Below are 22320 nucleotides of genomic sequence, written 5' to 3'. Positions count from 1 at the left end.
GTCTTTCAGCTGAAGAGCAGCGGATATGCTGCTGCAAGCCCGCCCTGATGGGGAATTGAAACACAATAAAGAAAAGAAAAGTCTTCGTCAGTCCTCGTTCGCCTCACCTGAAGATGGCTGGCAGTTGTCCAGCTGAAATAGCGTGCAATGAAGTTTACGACGACCGGCTGCAAGCCCGAAATCTTTCTGAACAGTTGATTTGCCGGGAAAATTGCAAATTTTACAGATTAAATACGGTTGGTGCTGAAGTATTTATACCACTTAGAAGCACTTTACCTTGTAGTCAAATTGAAGTACATAGTTCCTGTGATTTATCATGGGTGGAGGTTTTACTTGACAACCGGAATAAGTTAATAACTGTTTTCATTCACCTACCCACCGACTGAGATGACACAGATACTAACCAGTCAGAAAACTTGAGTCTCATTTCAAATAGATACCGCACTCATACTACAATAGTTGATGAAGACTTAAATCTACAATAGCTATCTTGGCGAAAATACATGTTTAAAGTAGATGGTAGGCAGGAGTTGTCCGAAATCATACTGAATATTTTCCCCGAGCCTTATTTTGAAGAAATGTTTGGGAGTCCACTCGAAATGTAAATGGCTGTCAAATCATACTTGACCTCCTACCAACAAATAATCTTGAGCAAAGATTATTTGTCACTAGGAGGTCAAGTATGATTTTGCAGCCATTTACAAAAAAAAAAAAAATGGTTCAAATGACTCTGAGCACTATGGGACTTAACATCTGTGGTCATCAGTCCCCTAGAACTTAGAACCACTTAAACCTAACTAACCTAAGGACAGCACACACATCCATGCCCGAGGCAGGATTCGAACCTGCGACCATAGCAGTCTCGCGGTTACGAACCACTCGGCCACCGCGGCTGGCAGCCGCTTACATTTCGGGTGGACTCCTAAACGTTTTGCTCAAAATAATATTCGGTAAAGGATTCAGTATGATTTCTGACGTCATGACGAATAAAGAAATTAGTGACCCACAAAGCCGTTGTAGCGAGGCTGACGCCTGCAACATCCAATCCACACACACACAAAAAAAACCACATCATGCGTCTATTATAAAGGCAGAAAGGCAGATAAAGTTCGCTTGACGTCTTTCTAAGAGAAAGCCTGCACTTCTTCCGAACTAACTGTGTAAGCGTTAACCAGAAGTGGCTTATTTTCAGACAAGCAGTATCGACGGCAATAGGAAGTTAATTAATAAGAGATAGTATTTATCCCCCATGGCACAGAAAACAGGCCAGAATGCTGTTGCACAAGCAATGAAAAATGCGTGGCAAATATAAAAGAACGCAAAATTTCCAAGGTTGCCGATGGTTCATTTACGCTCAAAATTGAACTCGAGTAAATATTCCAAATTCAAGTTAAGAGCAAGTGCAAAATTTCAGTAGTTTCCACAAGGAAACTCTGTCTCGAAGTTTGGCAGAAAATTTAGATATTCTAGTCCTGTGTAAGTTACCTCAGCGGCAAGACACGATCATTACCTTCGCTGCGCGGTAGCAATGATAATTTTACCGATGACGTAGCCACTAAAGCAGAGTGACTAAACACCGTTTTCCTAAATTACTTCACCAACGAAGACGAAGTAGGTATTCCAGAATTAGAATCAAGAACACCTCCCAGCACGAATCGAGTAGGTAGGCTAGGTCTAGCCAAGGTAGCAGTGAAATCACTTAATAAAGGCAAGTCTTCTAGTGCGGGTTTCATATCAATTAGATTCCTTAATTCCTTACAGACATGTTCATACAATAGCTTCATACTTAGTAATCATATACAACCGCTCTCTCGACGAAATATCTTTCTTTAAAGACTGGAAAGATGCACAGGTCAAACAGATACTCAAGAAACGAAATACGAGTAAATCACCGAATCACGGGCCCATGTAACTGGTTCCAACTGGCAGCAGGACTTTGGATCGTATACTGTGTCCGAACATTATGAATTACCTAGAAGAAAAGACTTTTTATTGATAAATAGATAGCGCAAATTCTGAAAGTATCTCTTTATTCTCATGAAGTAATGAGCTTTTGACATCGTTCCTCACAAGCAACTTCGTTCCTCACAAGTGACTTCTAATAAAATAGCGTGCCTATCTAGTAGCGTCTCACCTGTGAGACTGGATTCGTGATTTCTCGTCAGAAAGGTCACAGTTCGTAGTACCAGTTCGAGAGCGATCTGACGTTCACAATGAAGTATTAGAGACCCCCTGCTGTTCCAAATTCATCTAAACGATTTACGAGACGATCTGAACTGTTATCACCTATTTATGCAAATGACGACATCATTTGCTGTCTAGTAAAGTCATCAGAAGGTCAAAGCAATCACAAAATGATTGGGATAAGATAAATGTATGATGTGAAAGTGGCAGCTGACGATAAATAACAGAAAATGTGAAATATACTCTAGTTATAAAAGGAGTACGTTAAATTTCGGTTACGCTATAAATCACGCAGTTATAAAGGCTGTCATTTCAACTAAATACCTAGGGACTACATTTACGATCTACGTAAATTACATATGTCACACAGAAAATATTGGTGAAAAGGTAAATCGAAGATTGCGTTTTGTTGGCAAAACAGAAGATGCTACAGATATGTTGAACACACGCTTCGCTTGTCGTCCTCTTCTTGAGTACTGCGGAGGGGGTTGGGATCGTTACCAGACGTAATTGACGGAGGGCATCGGTAAACTTCGAAGACGAGCTGCTCGTTATGAATTATCGACAAATACGGGAGAGAGTGTCACGGATATGATATACGAGTTGGGGTGGTAATCATTAAAACAAAGCAGTTTTTCGTTGCGCCGAGAACCTTTCACGAATTTTCAATCTCAAACTCTCTCTCCTAACGCTAAAATCTTTTGTTGACGTTCATCTAAGTAAAGATAAATGGTTACTGTAATAAAATAAGACAAATCAGAGCTCGCAAGGAAATATTATTTGTTAAGTGGCCGAAAGATAGTCTGAATGTGGTTCGAAGTACCCTCTGCCAATCACTTCAGTGCGAATTATAGTCATGTACGTATGTCAACTGAATAGCTTGTTTTAAATCCGTGAGGCGCTCAAAGAATTATATGCTACTGTTTGGTAGAAATGCGCACTCAGCTTGGCCCCCAGCATGCAAAGAATTAACTGAATGAGGCAGAAGTTCACTCGAAGTGTAAATGGTTGCGAAGGCGTACTGGCCTATTGCAACAAATATAATCCGAACAAATAGTGAGTGTCATGACGGACACAGGGATTAGTAACGAAAAAGCCGCTGTAGCGAGACTGAATACCGTAAGATCGACGCCCAATGATAATTAGTATATCTGTCTACAAAGCAGACAAAAATTCGTTTGATGCATTCCTAAGAGACAGTTTCGATTCCTTCAGGAACTAACCGTGCAAGCAGTGAGCAGATGTGTCTTTAATCCGAGAAATAATATGAACAGCAGTTGACAGATTTTTAGCAAGTAAAATAGTAAGAGACGAAACTGATAACCCGTAGAGCACAAAACCGGCTAGAACGCCGAAACAGAGGCAATGAGAAAAGCACACCAAAATTAAAAGAATACAAAAGCCCAAAAATTGATGAAGTTTTACAGAAGCTCGAAATTTAATGGTATTCACGACGAAACTCTGTCTCGAAATCTGGCAAAAAGCCCAAAGAGATTCTCGTCGTATGTAAACTACACCTGCTGCAAGACACAACCAATACCTTCACTCGATGACAGCGATGGTAATGTTGCTGATGGCAGTGCCGCCCTGTAGGGGTTACCAGATATGAATTTAATAAATTCCTTCACCAAAGAAGACGAAGTAAATATTCCAGAACCCGAATTCACGATTGCTGCCAATATGAGTAACTCAGTAGTAAAGACCCTCGGTAAACGAAGCAGCTTAAATCGCGTAATATAGGCAAGTCTTCCTATCCAAGTTGCATACACATTAGATTATTTATAGATACGCTGATATAATAGCTACATACCTACTAGTCATATATTACTGAACTGGGAAGTTGCACAGGCCACGTCAATACTCAAGAAAGGAAACAGGAGTAATCTGCGAGAACTGTGGACCGTATCAATGGCGTCGACTGGCAGTAGGATTTTGGAACATGTACTGAGTTCGAATATTATGAACTGCCACGAAGGAAACGATCTACTGACAAATAGTGAGCACGGATTCAAAAAATATCGTTCTTGTGAAACACTAGAAACTCTTTATTCTCACGAAGTAGTAAGTGTTACCCACAGGCCTTCTTTTGTCCCTACTTCATATAAATTATTTAGGAGACAGTCTGAGCAACATTTTAAGATTTTTTGCAGATGATGCTGTCATTTACCGGTTAGTTAAGTCATCATAATATCAAGACGAATGGCAATATGATTTAGACGAATTATCTGTATGATGCGAAAAGTGGCAGTTGATTCTAAATAATGAAAACTGCGAGGTCATCCACATGAATACCAGAAGGAATCCTTCAAATTTCGGTTACGCGCCTAGATCATACAGTTATAAAGGCTATCGATTCAACTAAATCCATAAGATAATACTCACGAAGAACTTAAACCGTAACGATAACGTTGACAGTTTTACAGAAATGGCGAATCAAGGCTGAATTTTATTGGCAGAACACTTAGAAGATGCAACAGATCCACTATGGGGACTGCCCGTACTACTCTCGTCCGTCCTCTGCTAGACTACTGCTATGCGGCACTGGGTCCTTACAAGACAGGATTGGCGGAGGACGTCGAAAAGGTTCAGAGAAGAACGCCTAGCTTCGTATTATTTCGAAATAGGGGAGAGGGTGTCACGGGTATGATACGCGAGCTAAGGTGGCAATCATTAAAATAAAAATGTTTTCCGTTGCGGCGAAATTGCCATGAAATTTCAATCTTCAACTTCCTCTCCGAAACTGAAAATAAGTCGTTGGCGCCCATATACTCAGGGGAACATGATCATTGTAATAAAATAAGAGTAATTAGAGTTCGCAAGAAAATATTTAGGTGTTCAGTTCTTCAGTGCTTTATTCGACAATAAAACGGTAGAGAAAAAATGTGAAAATAGGTCAATGAACCTTTCGTCTCTGTGAAACCCATAGCAGCCATTTAGATTTAGATGTAGATGTAGAACCTCTGTTCCTCCACATAACAATGAACCCTTCATTCTAATCAGAGTTGCTAATAATGTAATTTCGGAATAAAAACACGAACTGTTTGGCTGCCTTCCTCTATCTGGAGTATCTCATCCTCCACAGTCTGTCACAGAGGAAGTACGAGCAACAGTGATCAGTCAGTTGACACATCCTTACAGAAACATGTCCTATGTGGCTTGAGGGTTCTTATGGGAATGATGGGAGGCGCTACCACATTGTCTTTCGAAGCGCGTTGTGTCTGATCTATGAAGGCTGTCGATGCTCCCAAATATTTCTGTCACTTTAGGGCTAACTTGAAATAGTTGGAGGTTTACACAAACATTATTGAATGATAGTGATTGAGTGATACTGTAAACGCAATTCGAGGCTAGCAGAGAAGAGAACCTTCCAAAGTTTTCGCTTGTGTGTTATTCATCTAACATCAATTTTACTAGAATGCTAACGTATGATATTCGAAACGACGGTGTTAAACGATGGATGTTATTACTTCCATGTAAAAAATATGTTTTGCTGCTATCAAGAGAAAACTGTTCTGAGTGAGATAAATAAAGCATATTACTCATTTTTCATTTAATTCTTTCTCTGACGCATAGAACGCTTGTCAACATGAAAATTGCTATATTACAATGTAAAACACAATTTTATTGTCCTGCGACCATCAATTTTGTCGAACACTGACAGTCGCTTAAGGACAATGGACGATGTGCATCGAAGATAAACGCAGAAGAATGGCCAATGTGATTCGTCGGAGTTTTGTTAGTTACAGCGACAGTAGTAAAAGGGGAAACGATCCCTGCATCGAAAGTAGCGGAGACTTATCATTCAGTGATTTTCTAAAAATCCACAAATGTAATCAGACGAAGCAACTGTTTCGTTATTAATCATTTTTAAGACAGTATCCACGTCCCTCAATAACCAAGATATGAATGTCGAGAAATAATGTGTAGAATTCGTATCCGTTAGCAGAAGTAAGTAAATATAGCGGACGAGTTTAAGAAAATGTAAGAACTGACGCCAGAACGTTGCATACACAGTGAATGCGAACAGCTGTATGCATCCCAATGAAGTATAGTTAAGAGTGGTCTTCCGAACAACTTTCTGGAAAACATCTGCGATATCCGCAGTAAAGTTCGAGAAGTAAGTTGTTTGCATTTGGGCATCTTGCATCTTCTCAGTACAAATATCAGATGTTTGCTTGTCAGTATTATTAGTGGATATTGTTATAGCTGGTAATACAGAAATGAGATGATTCGTCAGTAAATAAAACGAATGAAATGCCATATATTGTTATTCTTAGAATACTTGATCTTCTTTTGTTTCATATCACCGTAAGATACAACCAAAGCTCGAAGACACGTACTTCACACTTGAAAAAGTACATACATTTTATGTGCATGAGTCCTGAAACGCTTTCTTTTCTTCTTAGAATTCTGTTTGTACAACATTTCACAGTACATTACTCATGTTAAACACACCATAACAGGGCTCATCAGTATAGAAATGTGAACTGGTTCTTAGATAGAATGTTCAAAATGACCTCTTGTTACTGATTGTTCATTTAACGCACTTCCGCTTTACATAAATGATAAATGTTTTTTGAATATTTGACCATACTATTTCGTAACATCGTGTGTTTATGTAAAATGAAACTGACAATTTATTCCTGCCAATACTTACAGATTATATTAACCCTGAATTCCAAAGGTAAAGAAAAACATTGCGAAAATTATAAACTTCAAGAAGCACAGAACTCACGAAAACATAATCATAAAATCCTCCATTTTTTAAGGGCTATCAAATCATCGGAATTTCTTCATACCCTTTGTAATATACTACTGGTAACTATAGTATGGTGATTAGTGGTGGTGTTGAGGTTGGTTGAAATTTTGGTTCAAGTTCCGAAGCACATGCGAGCTGTCTTCAATGTGAAGTATAAGGGGCTCTCAAAAAGTTCCCGTCTGAGTGAGTTGCTGCTGTGTATATGGAACCTAGCGCGAGTCCTATACGGGTATATAAACACCGACATGTAGACAATGAGATGGTGTGGTCTTCGAACGGAAACTTTTTGATCGACCCTTATATTTGCTGATTAGCGCACACGTATACAATGAACAGGCAGCAGAGTAGAGGTAAGGAAGCTTACAGGCAGTTATTAACACTTCATAATACTACAGTGCTGTGCGTAACAGTAACTGCAGCTTCATTCTTTGCCAATACATCACAGAACATAGTTAATGGAGTGGAGTATGGTTCGAACATGGTTCTCACTCCTGTTGCAGCCAGCTTTCAAAAATGAAGCCGCTATTTTTTCTTCGAGAAAGTCTTCAGCTATCATCAAAGCAATGAGTGTTCTCTATCGCCAAGCTCCTACCAACAAAAAATTCTTGGTGGTACACGACTTCTTCTTTTGAACAGAGGCTTCCTATACAAGAACCTGGCGACAAGTATTGCTAGAGAATGTAACAGAAATTTGAGAGACAGTAATCAGCTCTTAATGAAAATAATCTTCTTCTTGTTCACATCTCATATTAATGTATTTATTTCCTGTAAGCCCGTGTGCTGTGCTATTATGTTCAGTTAGTGCGCATATAGGAACTTGTGCTATTGATTTTTATGACTTTTTATTAGAATTATCTCTAGTGCGATCTAAAAGAATAACAGAGCTAGGTTATGTTTGTTATTTATGTTTTTTGTGTACGGAAAGTCTAGTAGTGAACATTTGTGCAGGCTGCTGCATCTCATAGGGCAGTTTGAACGTTGTAGCGAAGCCCATGGGTAATCGATTTCAGTTGTCTCCCTTTATAAGGTACAGTTGCGTAAAAGGTGTTACTATTCATGTAGCTTCTCATGCTTTTGATTTTGGTGACACTGTTTGGTAGAATATCTTTCAGTGATGCGTAAAAACGTCACAGAATTTATTTTATTGTTTTTTTTCTATATTTTGCATGCAGTTATTTTAGTAATGTAGATTCAGGCTCCTTGCAGAGCTACTGTTGGTCAGTTTTATTCCCCGTCATTGCAATCTGGAGTTTCCATTTAGTCTCTGACTACTTTAATACTTCTTTAACTTCGTGACATTATGTAACGATATACAGAAAGAAAAACATAGAACCTTGATTGTTGTAGGCCGATATAAGAGAAATCGGGTTACAGCTGGAAGCTGTATAGGTATATATAGGTCATGGTCGGCAGGCATCAGGCTGCAACGACGTTCGGCCATCTCAGCCTAAAACCCTCATGCTTCTGGTGGCGCCGGAATCCACTAAAATCCCCTAAGAGGAAGATGACCGAAGGAAGGCCAATATAGTATATTTATCCATCCCATGCTATTTCAGTGTGGAAGACAGTAAAATGTTTTCTCTGCTCAATTATCACATAAACGGCTATACAGCTGATATTAATATGAGTAATCGCGGCCTGAAATGTTAAGTGAAACCTTGAAGGTTGGACGTCTATGATTCTGCTGTGTTCGTACTCAAACCCTGTGTCTGAGGTATCATCGCCAGTAGTAGCGAGAGAGCAATCGTCGAGGGAAGTCCGAAGTGGTCGGACGCAGGGTGCAGTGGAGAGAAGCGACGCGACATCAGAGGCGCAGCCAGCTGTGATCGTGCTAGTAGCGCCGGAGGAGACATTGATAGTAATCGAGGATTTTTGGTATTTTGCCTTTTCTCTGCACGTAGTGATTAAATTGCTAGGGTACCGGAGGCATTTTGTCAGACTTGTGTATGCATACATTCAGAGTAATATTCGTATCTTTGTTGTAGCCAGAAACGAGTTTATTGTGTACAGACATTGTGGAATAATTAAAGTCTGTGCAAAGTTTGTCGGCATTTTCTGAATACAGTAAATTAAAAGTTTTTATTGGTTTCTTTCATTTTTCTTTACATCGTTTAAGGTTAGTTGACCAAACCCCTCCTGATCATTTAATTTCTGTGTATAAAATATGGCAGTAATTGCTGCAACTAGCCCTTCCGTTGCACTCTGCATGGATCGCAGAATTGCTTTTTGAAAGATTTTAGCATGTTGTTGATCACGCAGTTTCAGCAGCAAGACAAGATAGTTGTCTGCTGCATAAAGGAGCGTTGCAGAACAATTGTTAGAAGACGTTAGAGGATATTTTGAAACTCGCAGTCAGATGGTTGAGAACTGATTTCTCCATCTGGCGACCCTGCCTGGATTTCGCTTCGTTGGATGATTTTGCGGCTAGAGATGCTTCGTCTTGCTACTGCATTTGCATGATTTTGTCGAATACCACTTCGTAAGTAGCTATTGGATAGCATTTTTTGTTGCTTGCGCGCTGCTTTGCGTCAGTTGAAAACTCTTATTTCAGCAGATTTCTAGTTCAGTATTTATTTTGTAACAGTGAAGTCAACAGTCTTGTGCTAACATGGTTGTTTTGCATTTTTGTGCCATTTTCGAAACCACAGTACAAGTAGCTTCAAATGAAACTTTGGAAAATTTGAGATATAGTGTAGAAAATTCTTCTCTCGATGATGAAGTCAAGAAACTTTCAAACAATATTGTGAACAATCAGAGTATAGGCTATTATTTGCTGGTCATGCGTGATGAACTACAGGGAACTACATGCAATTCAGGCGATCAACACAGTCCGATTTTATAATGAGAAATTCGGGTATTGCTTCTACTTCTACAGAGCAAAATAATTTTGTCTCCCCCTCTTTCGTAGTAATGTTATACAATTAACACTAGCTCAACTTGGTGAGATTAAAAAATCTAGTGACGAGATAAATGACAATATCAACGAATCTAGTAGCAAACAGGAACAAAATTTCAAGTTACAGGAAAATAACTTCAAATTGTTTGGGGTGAAATTAATGACAATTTTAATTGTAAATTCGAGGAAATGTTAGAACGGTTGAATTCAGGTACGTGAGGAACTCAAGTCATAAGAGGTCAGATGGCACTCAGCCGGTCCCGTTCGCTGGTACCGAAGAATTTCAGTCTCTGCAACGTTTTAAGAAAGGGCAGATGACGACTAATCAGGAAAATGAACGTGACGTAAACAAGATACAGGAACGGCTTGCCAGTGCCGAAGAAAAGATCGGTTTGAGATAACACCACCAATAGATTCAATCATTCTCTCGTTGGAAATCACAATGAACGCTCCAATTTTTGGAAATCCTGATCACTTCTCTCGTGAACGTGATATGTTTTCAGGACAGAATAATTGGAATGCGAATTACGGTATGAAAGAAAACTCATCCGTTCAGAAAAACGATAGTTTTGATTACAAACGTTTTCTCACAGTAAGTAAATTTGAAATTTTTTGGAATGCTAGCAAAGAAATATACTCAAGGGAGTAGTTACAACAATTTGCCTACCCTTTACCTCCAACATGGCCAGTTGATCACGAACTGGAATTCATTTGCAGTTATCTCTAAGGAGAACCTGCGACAAGAATGAGATCGATTGCACGTGAACGTCACACGTACGGTGATTTTTATCGCGCATTGTTGTCCGCTTACTGGTCCGAAACACCTCAATATTGTGTGAAACATAACATTATCATGGTACACAATTTGAATAATCGAATTTTTCTGCCCCTTTGCAGTACGTTGAAAACATATATTTAACTAATCCGTACAGTCCGTCGGAATTAATCCACAATTGTCTGACGAAATTACCTATCAGATTACGCCACGTAGTTTTGGCCGGACGTTGTAAGAATGACTTGGAAGCTTTTCAAGTTATTTTGCAAGAATTTGATTTTGACAATATTGATGAAACTCGAAGAGACAATAACAATCAGTATCGGGAAAACTTGTGTCTTGGGTGAAGGAAATCCTAGAAGACAGAACTCATCACATGAAGTGTAACAGTACGAAATCGATAGATTTAAAAGCAATCTGGGGAATATTCCGACAAATAATATAGTGACGTGCCAGACGTCAGCCACTTCCATTGACCTAGACTGTGCCTACGATACTGTTTGCAACGAGGACATGTTGGTAAAACTCTATAACCGAGTAACCTGCAGAACGTATCTCCAGTTTATGACTGCAACACTCAGTGACAGGACATTTCAAGTAACTTTAAACTGAATGAAAAGCAAAATCCTAAGCCTTCAGCGGGGCCTTCAGCTGCTCTGGCCCCAGAAAGTTCATTTATGTAGTTTATATAACCTTACCCATAAAAAGTGTGAACGTAGCTCATACAGAGGATACATTCTCTCAAAACCTTGAAATAATACAGAAAATTTTTAGAAAATGGGTACTCGAGCCAAATGTGTTTGAAACAGAAGTTTCGGCCTCCCATCAAAATAACACATAGGCCCATGTTCAACTGAGAATATATTCTAGGATATATACCATCCTTAAGCAAAATACGTACCCTAAATAGCTGTTATAACACTCGGTTGAACATCTAAAAATGTCTCAGCTAAAGTAAAGATCATAACATAAATAATCCAAAAAATTAGCAGATACGTTTGGGAGAGCTGATTCAAACACCTTGAGAACCATCAGTAGCTCTTCAATTTTCTCTGCTACTGTTTGGATCAAGAGCCACTACACAAATATTGTTGACGTCCAGCTCAGTTAAGCACTGAGACTAGGACAACTCCCAATAAGAGGCTACATGTTCTTAGCAACGTATCACTGCTCCAGATCGGATAACTTCTTCGTCTAAAATCTCCACTTCAAAAATGTTCTAATAAGCCAGCATTGAATATTCACGCCGACCTGTCCAACTTACCGATCAAACTAAGGAAATAAGACTGAAATCAAGAAATCCACAGTGAGAACAGCAAAAGAACTTCGGACTTTACTTCAGACGAGCATTTGCGATCACAGTCGAGACAAGAAGTTAGAAACTGTAACGTCACAGAAGACCCGGCAGTCAAAGTCGCCACTTCAGACCAGGGTAGAGGGATGCAGTGCAACCTCAACAGAATGCACGTGGTCATGGAATACGTAGTAAACCACTGTTTCAAATGGGAATGCCCTAAAATCCTTCAAGTAGAAGGTGTTAAGTCAAAGAAGAAACTATCTTCCACATAGCTTTAGAATGCTTTGAAGAAATCCACGATCTTATGCTTGCAAACGCTGGATAACCAGAAAAACTGTAGCCTGTTACTTAAATTATTCATCTGTATGGCCATGCCCATATCGTCCGTAGTTGCTTTACAACTCCTGAAGGTAATTTGCTTCCGTTGTTACAACTACAAGAAAACGCGTGTTTTCCTCACCAGACGCATTTTGCTTTATTGACGTAAAGCGTCATCAGTGGTCTGTAATTAGTGATATTTATCTCTGATTTGTTTTTTAGATCGAAAAATAGTTAGTTAACATATTATAGGAAAAATAAGCAGAAATTACCGTAAGTAAAAACCAACAATTTGTTAACGAACTGTTCTTTCGATCTAAGAAACAAATCATATTGTAACTATCTTTAATTACAGGTCACTCATGATGGTTCACTTCAACATAGCGCCACGCGTCTAGTGCGAAAAACACACATTTTCTTGCATAAAAAGTTCTCGGTTTACTTTCCGCGTCACATTTCGATAAAATCCAGAGCTTTCGATGACTACTTCCGTCATAGTCGTCAGGATGGGGTCCCGTTGAGACCATTTGCTAGTACTATTGAGTATCCTACATACCGGTTGACAAAGTACTTAACAAAATTATTGGCACCTATAGTCGACCACTGTAGCCATCATATTAATAACTCAAAAATGTTTGTTGACATCATAAAGCAGATGAGGATACGTCTCAATGACATCATGATCAGCCTAGATTTGGTCTCTTTGTTTACAAAGGAACTGGAAGAAGATACGTTAAAACTGTTGACTGCTCATTTCTCTCCTGAAATACTGAAGTTATTTTTACACACCTTGACTACCACTTATTTTTTGTATGGTGGAAAATATTATGAAATGACTGACCGAACAGCCATGGGATCGCTACTGTCACCAGCCATAGCTAACTTCTTCATGGAGGATTTCGAAGAACGAGCGTCGAACAGCCCTCCCTTAAGTCCATCCTGCTTCTTCAGGTATGTTGACGATACATTTTTAATTTGGCCATTTAGCAATGAGGCACTGCAGCAGTTTGATGATCATTTGAATGGTATATACCAGAACACAAGATTTACAGTGGAGGTGGAGAAGGATGAGAAGTTACCCTTCTTAGATGTGCTGGTGGAGCGAAAATCAGATGGCGTCTCAGACATTCTGTGTACAGAAAACCGACGCATACAGATTTATATCCAAACGCACGTAGTTTCACCGCCCAGCTCAGAAGAGAGCTATGCTGAATACCTTGGTACACAGAGCAAGGACTGTTTCGGACAAGGATCATCTCGGCTCCGAGATTAACCATCTGACGACGGCATTCAGAAAAAATGGATATTCCGATCGTGATATCAGATCAACTCAAGAAACCTAGGAAGGACGCTGTTCTAACAGATCAAGAGAACCTACACATCGCATGGCTACCATTATGCGGTGCAACGACCAGCAAGATTGGTAGAGTCCAGAGCGGAATCAGACCAGTCTTCCGGCCACCCAGGGAGATTAAGGAAATGTTGCGACCCGTGAAAGATAATCTCGGCCTGAGAGTACCGGGAATTTACAGCATCCCTTGCGAATGTGGCAAAAATTATGTGGGCCAGTCTGTAAGAACTGTTGCCGATCGCTGTGTGGAACATTAGCGTCACCTGAAATACAGGTGTCTAGAAAAATTAGCGGTGACTGAGCACAGTTCGCTACACAAACATAAGATTTCATTCGATGAAACAAGAATGCTTACTCACGCTTCAAACTACTGGGACTCTCTCATCAGGGAAGGAGCTGAAATTAGGCTATGTGAAAATATTTTCAACAGAGTTCAGATATGCACTCAGCAATGCATAGAACCGTGCAGTTGACAAAGAAAGAGCGCAGAGGTAGACTTCTTACGTTCCTCGCAGTTCTCCGCCTGCTGCGATGGATGTCGCTGCAAGCAACGCTGGATAAAGCGCACAAAAAAAAATCTATGGACATAGAGGCCGCCACCTCTGTACACGCCGTTTTCACCGTGACGTCATGCAGCCAATGAGAAGCCGTCCACTGTTTATAAAAGCGGAAGCCTCACCTGTCCACGACCCCCTCAAAACCCAGGCAATCATCATAGACCGCACCTCCGACAGCTTCCATCTCCATGGTTTCTACCTCACCCTTTATGTTCGTTCCATCCAGCTCCCCCCACCCTGAGATACCTTGGCCTCACCCTCAACCATCACCTCACCTGGACCCCTCACCTCCTGATCATCCAGCAGAAAGCCGATTCCCACCTCTGCCTCATGCAACTCCTGTCTGGCCAGGCATGGGCATTGCATCCATCCACCATCCTCCACACCTACAAATCCTTCATCTGTCCTATCCTCTGTTATGCCAGCGTTGCCTGGATCTCCGCCCCTCCATTTTTATAAGGGCCTCCAAATCCTTGAACGCCATGCACTACACTTGGCCTTCTGTATCCAACTTCCTTCCCCCAAACGGCTCCTGTATGACCTTATGCCCTTCCCCTACCTCCTCCTTTTCCTCCAACATCTCTGCATCCTTTACACTGTCCACAGGCTTGATCCTTCCAACCCCCTGGTTTCCTCCTTCCTCTCCATCCCCCACCAATTGCCGCACCTCTATCTCTGTATCCCTCCCTCTCTCCACCTCCACACCCTCATCATCACACCATCTCCTTCATCAAGGAAATTTCCAGCGCATCTCTCTCACAGACGATTAACTTCACCATGACATATACCCTTCCTTCCAACTGTAACCTGGCCTTTCGCCCCCCCCCCACTCCCCAGGCCCCCACCCCTCTTTCCTCTCCCCTCCTTCTCCCAGAGTGAATTTTCCTCCTTCCCTCCCTGGTCCTTGCACCTCATCCTCGGCTGTTTTCCTCTCCCGTCTCTCCCCTTCCGAGCCCTCCTTTGGCGCGCCCCCCACCTCATCCCCCTTTCTCTCCCCTTCCCCTCGCCTCCATTCCCCTTCTTCCCATTTCCCTAGTTCCCCCCACCCCCCCTCCTTGCAGATCCTCCCAGGTTTTTATTCGTTATCAGTGTGCTACGTTAGTGTTGTGTTTTGGTGCCGTTATACAGTGTCATCTAGTGATGTGGATTTTAATTGTGTGCTCGACCTGTTTAACGTCCATGACAGTTCCTTGCTACGCCATCCGTCATGTGGCTGTTTTAATCGTTCTACGGACTTTTATGCTCCAGCCTTACTTTGCCTGGTGCCTTTTAATGTAGTGTGAGGTTTTCTTTTTATGTAACATACTTTTTTAGATTTTTATCTACTGTTTACAGTCACCGCTTTGTATGTCTTCTCTGCTTCTGTTCCGCTTTTTTTGTTTCTATATTCCGCCTTGTTATCTCCTGTACATTGTTTTTAAATGTCTTCCTGTCTATTTTTATATCTTGGCTGATGAGCTTCGCTTATGCTGCTGTCAGCCTGCCCCTGATGGGGAATGAAAATTACAATAAAGGGAAAAAAACGGTCCACGACAGTCAGTTTTATCCCTGACGAAGATGACGGAGGTAGTCATAGAAAGCTCGGGATTTCATCCAAATTTGACGTGGCAAGTAAACCGAGAACCTTTTATGCAAGGACTCCGTTGCGAAAGACTGCGTAGCTTATGACACATTTTCTTGGAGTTGTAATGATGGAACCAAAATACTCTCAGGAACAGTAAACTATGTTTCTGATATATCCGTATTCATTTTTTTATATTAAATTTGTCTTTTTATCGATATTTTACCTTGTTTGTTAAAATTCCTTTCCGTTGACATATTATGTGCCCATTAATCATGAAGCAGTGTGTTATGTTCATCAGAAAAGAAAATAATATTAGACCGATATGGCTACAGTACAAATGGTCTACCGCACGAAATCAATAGCTCCATCAACGCATTCACCGACGATGCTGTTGTCTGCTCTAAGATGACGATAAATCACTACAACATACCCAGCAAGAGCCGTCTGAAGCTATCTAAAGCAGAACGACCACAAAAAGTTAATTGTAGGAAAAGGAAATGCCAGACTTATGTTCATTAGAAGTCCCCACGGAAATGTAATTTAACCACAAAAAACGGGCTCGCAAAACACTCTTCCGACCAATTCCTGGTCTTATCTTACAAGGTTTGGTTAACAGAGAGTAGGCAACACGTAACAGACCTGGAAAATATATAGTGCGCCATAAGATAGGCAACCCAAATTACATCATCCAACAAGGGTGTAGAAGGTGTAAGTAGGGTTGCTTATCTTACGGCGCATGAAATATATTCAGGGCCAGTTTACTTTGTCCGTCCTGTAGAAGAGAGAGAGTTGATCCAACGAAGTGTAGCATTTTTGTCACGGTAGCGGTTTCGTAAATTCCAGACAAGTTCATCAAATTTCAGTAGCAGACGATGCAAAAAAGGTGTTGGACATTACGGAGAGTTTACCGCTAAAATGACATGGAGTCGGGATCAACGTTAAGTCTTCCTACACACATCTCACGATATGTCCAGGACGATAAAATCAAAGAAATTAGATCTCGTACAAAGGCTTCTTCACAAGCACCATTTGCAAGTGGAACAGAAGTTTGGAAGAATGTTGTGGTGCTGGAAGTACTCCACATGTAGCAGGAAGAATTTCTTATTGTAGATGTAGGTGCGGACGTCACAGTCCCAGTCTTTCGCTCGATCTACTAAAATGTTTATTATCCTTTGATCTACAGTTTTTCAACTTTATTTGTAGCCTTCCCGTATCACTCTCTCTACCGTCCGTTTAAAATTACTTGATAGTCGATGGCTGTCACTTAGCGCTGCGGTAGTGCCATACGGCCGCTGGCTACCTCTCGCTTGTAGGTAACACACAAAGAAGGAAGGTCACTTCACAAATATTTTTAATGTGTAGTGCGGAGCAGTTTTAGAAGTGCAAACTGCAAGGTATGTTGTAAATGCGAGGCACTCTGTTGTCAGCCGATTTTAAGCGACCGATGACTGAACTGCGGCAGAGACACCTTTTGAAGCCCTGAATTTAAACTCATGTCCTAAGCTGACCACAACCTCCTGATGTGTTATGTATCCGAGAAAGTAGTCGTTAACAGTCTGTGGCAGAACTAAAATCCGATCACTTTGTTCTCAGCTGTGAGAGGTAACCTTTATGAGCAAACTCATAACATAAAAAATTCAGTTTCAGCGCTAAAAGCAAACTGTAATTTATTTCTGTCACTGGTAACCTGAAACTATCACCTCATTGAAACTTCCTGGCAGATTAAAACTGTGCGCCGGACCGAGACTCGAACTCGGGACCTTTGCCTTTCGAAAGCAAGTGCTCTACCAACTAAGCCACCCAAGCACGACTCACGCCCCTCCTCACAGCTTCACTTCTGCCAGTACCTCGTCTCCTACCTTCCAAACTTTACAGAAGCTCTCCTACGAACCTTGCAGCAGTAGCACTCTTAAAAGAAAGGATGTTGCGGAGACATGGCTTAGCCACAACCTGGGGGATGTTTCTAGAATGAAATTTTCACTTTACAGTGGAGTGTGCGCTGATATGAAACTTCCTGGCAGATTAAAACTGTGTGCAGAAGTGAAGCTGTGAGGACGGGGCGTGAGTCGTGCTTGGGTAGCTCAGTTGGTAGAGCACTTGCCCGCGAAAGGCAAATGTCCCGAGTTCGAGTCTCGGTCCGGCACACAGTTTTAATCTGCCAGGAAGTTTCATACCAGCGCACACTCCGCTGTAGAGTGAAAATTTCATCCTAGTATCACCTCACTGATTACACGAGCTACTGTGATATCAACCGATTTACCGACGAGCGGTCGTCGTTGGCCCTTGGCTGCAGACCACAGACGTCACAGGCAGATTCCAGACTAAAAAAGAATGACAGGCAGAGAAACAAGAGCAAATAAGAAAGTCAATAACCTGAATAAAAACGATAATAAAACTCTTTCAATGAGGTTTAGAAATAAAAAAAAACAATTCGCAGCTTTTGACGAGACTCGAACTTACGATCTTCACCATGGTAGATTTACGCGTTAACCATTACATTAAAGTACAGCAGTAAGTTAAGTTGTGTTTTTGACTGTGATCATCCAGTCGTAATGACAAATTGCACTTCGAAAACTCGGTTTGATGTAATGTCGTGCGTAGCTTACATTATCCGGTGTCTGCGTCTGTGATAACCACATATGTGACCGTGAATCGCTTCTTGTGCGGAAGAACGTAGCAATGATTTGATATTCTGTACTGAACAGCCGAATCCCGCAACCATATCGGAAAAGATGGACATGGGAAGTGTCTAAGAGTGTTTAGTTAGTGGTGCATACAAAACGTGTGTATTTCGTTAGCATCGTTATGTATGTGCATTATTTGTAATGTGGTTATCATGTGTGATGAAATGAGAAATAAAAGTGCCAGGCCCACGATTCGGGATCCAAACGCATCAAGGAAGAATGCTGAACAAGGAATTGGAAGGGAACTGAGCAGTTCTTTGTGGCAGTTTGGAAAAGGCGAATGGGTTGGCCGTGACGTTGACGTTGAAACCAGCTCCAACGAGTGAAGTGTCAGCCACCAAATAATGTTATTCAGACCGTAGCCGTTCAGTCGACCTTTTTTCTTCCTGTTTTTCATCACTTCTCGTGCACAATCTTGTGCAATGTCATCCTTAATTTCGTCATCTCTTCCAGTGGACAACCTACCGTAACGTCTTCCTTAATTTCGTCATTCCTGGTAAAGTTCGTCCCTTTCCCTTACACTTCTACAACTTTCAAAAAATTTCATTGGAGCGCTGAATAGTTTTTTCCCTTTGTGGTGCACCTTATTTCCAAACAGCTATTTCTGCACTGCACCAGTTTCTAAATTTCTTTTGGTATTCTGTTTTTAACAGACTGGAATACACATTAGACTTAACTTATTCACTGTTTTTGAATAAAATTCTTTTGAAAGCCAAACTGCTCCAATGGGAACCACTGACGTAACTTCATGCTTTTTTGTCAAAAACTGACCTTTTGGGAACCGTGGTTATAATATAACAAGGTTTGTACTGAACGAGCCACAAGCATAGTTTAATAAGATTTATCTGGATCAAACCGTGACCGGTTTCGAATGTCTTGCAAATATAGCTTCAGATGGTTGTTACACGTTTCGTTGTTTTCTTGCTGGGGCCTCTCTTGGAATCCATTACTGGTTTGCTACACTTGGACAGATAGAAAGCCTTTTAGTCAGTATTTGTTTAAGTTTACGATAGGTGTACTTCTTATGATGAATATTCACCATCACGTTTTAATAACTTTAAAACCTTTCCATAAATGCTAAATCTTTAGTAAACTTGACCAAATACTCAAGAAAAACTTTTTAGTTCCTAGTGCAGGAAACCAATAACGGGTACTAACCCAGGCTCCAGCAAGAAAACAACTAAACAAGTAACAACCATCTGAAGATGGATTTGTCGAAAATCTGAAACTGGTCATGGTATGATCGAAATAAATCTTGTTAAACCATACATATGGCTCGTTCTTGTTTCAGTTATAAGGGTTACTGAAGCAAATGGCTGCCCTAAAGAAAACCGATGCATAGACGACCGAAAATTCGGGCTGATGGTTGTTGCGATGCTTCTTAATGACGCAACGAAATACCAAAGGGATTTCGCTCAAATTGGCGGTGGAGGCGGAGGAATTATTGGTGGTCAGTTTTTGTTGTTTGTCGTTATCATAGTCATACCTCAAATCACAACTCAGTTTCTTATCTGAAGGAACTCATTTTACATTTCTCTGCCATCTGTAAATTTTTTAGAATAACTGTGTTGCAATAACTGTATAAACTTAAATGCCTCCATTGCATCTGCTTAGCTCTCTCTCGCTGTCGTATCTCACAAATATGTTTGCAACTTTAGTCAGTTACCCGCATTTTCCAGAAATGCTATGAAAGTTTCGCTCTTCTTCTTCGACAGGGACGCCGGGCAACTGAGTTCCACGGGCGTGGTCTAGAACAAACACTGCAGAGCAAACGGCCCCACAGCCGACTTGCTGCCCAAGTTATGATTGCGCTGCGGCCTGCGGCGTTAATTTTCGTCCGTCTGTTTGTAGGCTCGCTAACGCGGCAGTCTTCTCCCACAAAATCTGCATCTCAGGAGCGGTGCCACGAATCTGACTCGAGGTGCTGAGATATTTACTTCTTCGCGTAGCTGAGTGCTCTTTTTTTGCTCCCGCCTTTACACAGTTCGCCTCACAGTAACGAATTATAAACTTAAAAGTTCGCTTCACAGCTTTAATTCGTAATCAAGAGACTGTGCGTCTACGAGCCAAACTAAATAATAAACGTATTTGTGTGTGTATGGGTAGGTTGGGCCTAGTTCCTTCTTTTTTCGTATTCCGAAAAAGCAATTTGCATACCGCCTCCGAATTTCCTGCTCTTTCTTGTCTGCACCACTTTCGTTAGCAGCAAAAGGAGAACACTGCAGTTGCTCATGACAGTCACACAAAGGATCCAGTTACACATAAGGCAACAACTTTAGCACTATTTGCTCGCATTCGGGAGGACGACGTGTCAGTCCCGCGTCCGGCCATCCTGATTTAGGTTTACCGTGATTTCCCTAAATCCCTTCAGGCAAACGCCGGGATGGTTCCTTTGAAAGGGCACGGCCGATTACCTTCCCCATCCTTCCCTCATCCAATGAGACCGATGACCTTACAGTTTGCTCTCCTCCCCCCAAATCAACCCAACCCAACCCAACTATTTGCTGGAGAAGTGGGGCAAATAAAAGTGGTCCGGAGAACAGAGTTTCAGGGTACGAAGAAACACAGCAGAGTCAAGGAAATACGGTACTAACCTGAGTATATCAGAAGCTAAAATTGATCGCCATTCATCTTTTGGCACTTTTGAGTCCTGGTCAGCAAGTTTTTGAAGGTGGATCGAAGCTGGACTGCTGGAATTGCTGCAGTCTCATCCGAAATGTTCTGCTGCAGTTCTGGAAGATTATGAGGGTTGTTTCGATACGCCTTATACTTGACCGCTCCTCACACAGAGTAATCGCACACTGACAGATCAGCTGATCTGCGTGGCCAGTTAGGGCCGTGACCAGACTGACCTATGTCACCAACTCTGTCAAGCGTAAAGGTTGCGCAAATGTACTTCAAGGTTCGGCTGGCTGTTTGAGCAACTGCTCAGTCTTGTTAGAAGTGGCGGTAGGCCTTTTCCTCCTCCGTTAATGCTGCCAGTCGTATACACACGTACGAGCCACTTTTATTTGCCACACTCTGTATGCAGGTTGTCTCACCTGACACTGCCGCTTCAAATATCTCTGTAACAGCAATAGATATTCAGAAACAGTTTTCATCAGCATGAACGTACTTCAGGCGCTTAAGAAACCAAATACTATGCGAAATTTTAAAACGTAAACAAATACTATTTTCAACACAAACTTGTGTTTTTTTTAAATGAACGCCCTCAATAGCATGAAAAATCACAAAGATAATGGCGTTGGTCGCATCGCAATACGTCAATTACACCCCGAGAAAGTGCGAAGCGAAGTTGACGCTTGAAACAAATGAATCGCACAGCTAGCGCACGTCCTGAGACTCAAACGTGCACCTCACGCTGCCGCTAAACGTGATGTGGTTGACGTACTACGTCAGTGGAGTGTTAATGTGTGGTGTGGTATTCTATGGCAACACATCATTGGCCCATATTTCATTGATGGCGCTCCTAAAGGGGGATAGTTTAGCCCCTTCTTGAGCTGTACCTTACTAAAACCGATTCAACTCATAAAATGCGGCAAATAATGTAGTATCAGAATGATAGAAGTCCTGCGCATAATGCTTATTGTTGCGAAAGGCAACTAGAGGTACAATTAGTGGTAACGCACTTGGTTTCATGTTTCTAAATCTCATGAGTGCTGAAATATGTACCTGTTGCCAATATCACCACGGCACACTCTACCTTCAGTGTACAAGCGTCTCCTAATCTGGTCTGCTGAACTGCTCTCATACTGTAACGTAATTGACATACGTTGCCACATTAAAACCTGTTTTCTTGTGGCTTGTTACATTTGCCGTCATCCAGTTGATATACCGGCCTTCAGTAACGAAGAAAAACTAGATATTGTTTTAATTTATCGCGAATGTCACGGAAATGCAACTGCAGCTGTGATGCACTATGCTGAATGCTACCC

The 22320-nt window shown here is 41.3% G+C and overlaps 1 non-coding gene across 1 annotated transcript; it reads right to left on the bottom strand.

The window, feature by feature from the left end:
* Positions 1 to 17432: 17432 nt before the first annotated feature.
* Positions 17433 to 17507, bottom strand: Trnas-cga (transfer RNA serine (anticodon CGA)). The gene has a single exon. It is a non-coding gene; the product is annotated as a tRNA-Ser (tRNA).
* Between the last annotated feature and the right edge of the window lie 4813 nt (positions 17508 to 22320).

Source organism: Schistocerca serialis, chromosome 6 (genome assembly GCF_023864345.2).
Source record: "Schistocerca serialis cubense isolate TAMUIC-IGC-003099 chromosome 6, iqSchSeri2.2, whole genome shotgun sequence".
Taxonomy (NCBI): domain Eukaryota; kingdom Metazoa; phylum Arthropoda; class Insecta; order Orthoptera; family Acrididae; genus Schistocerca; species Schistocerca serialis.
This window is presented reverse-complemented; position numbering and strand designations above follow the sequence as displayed.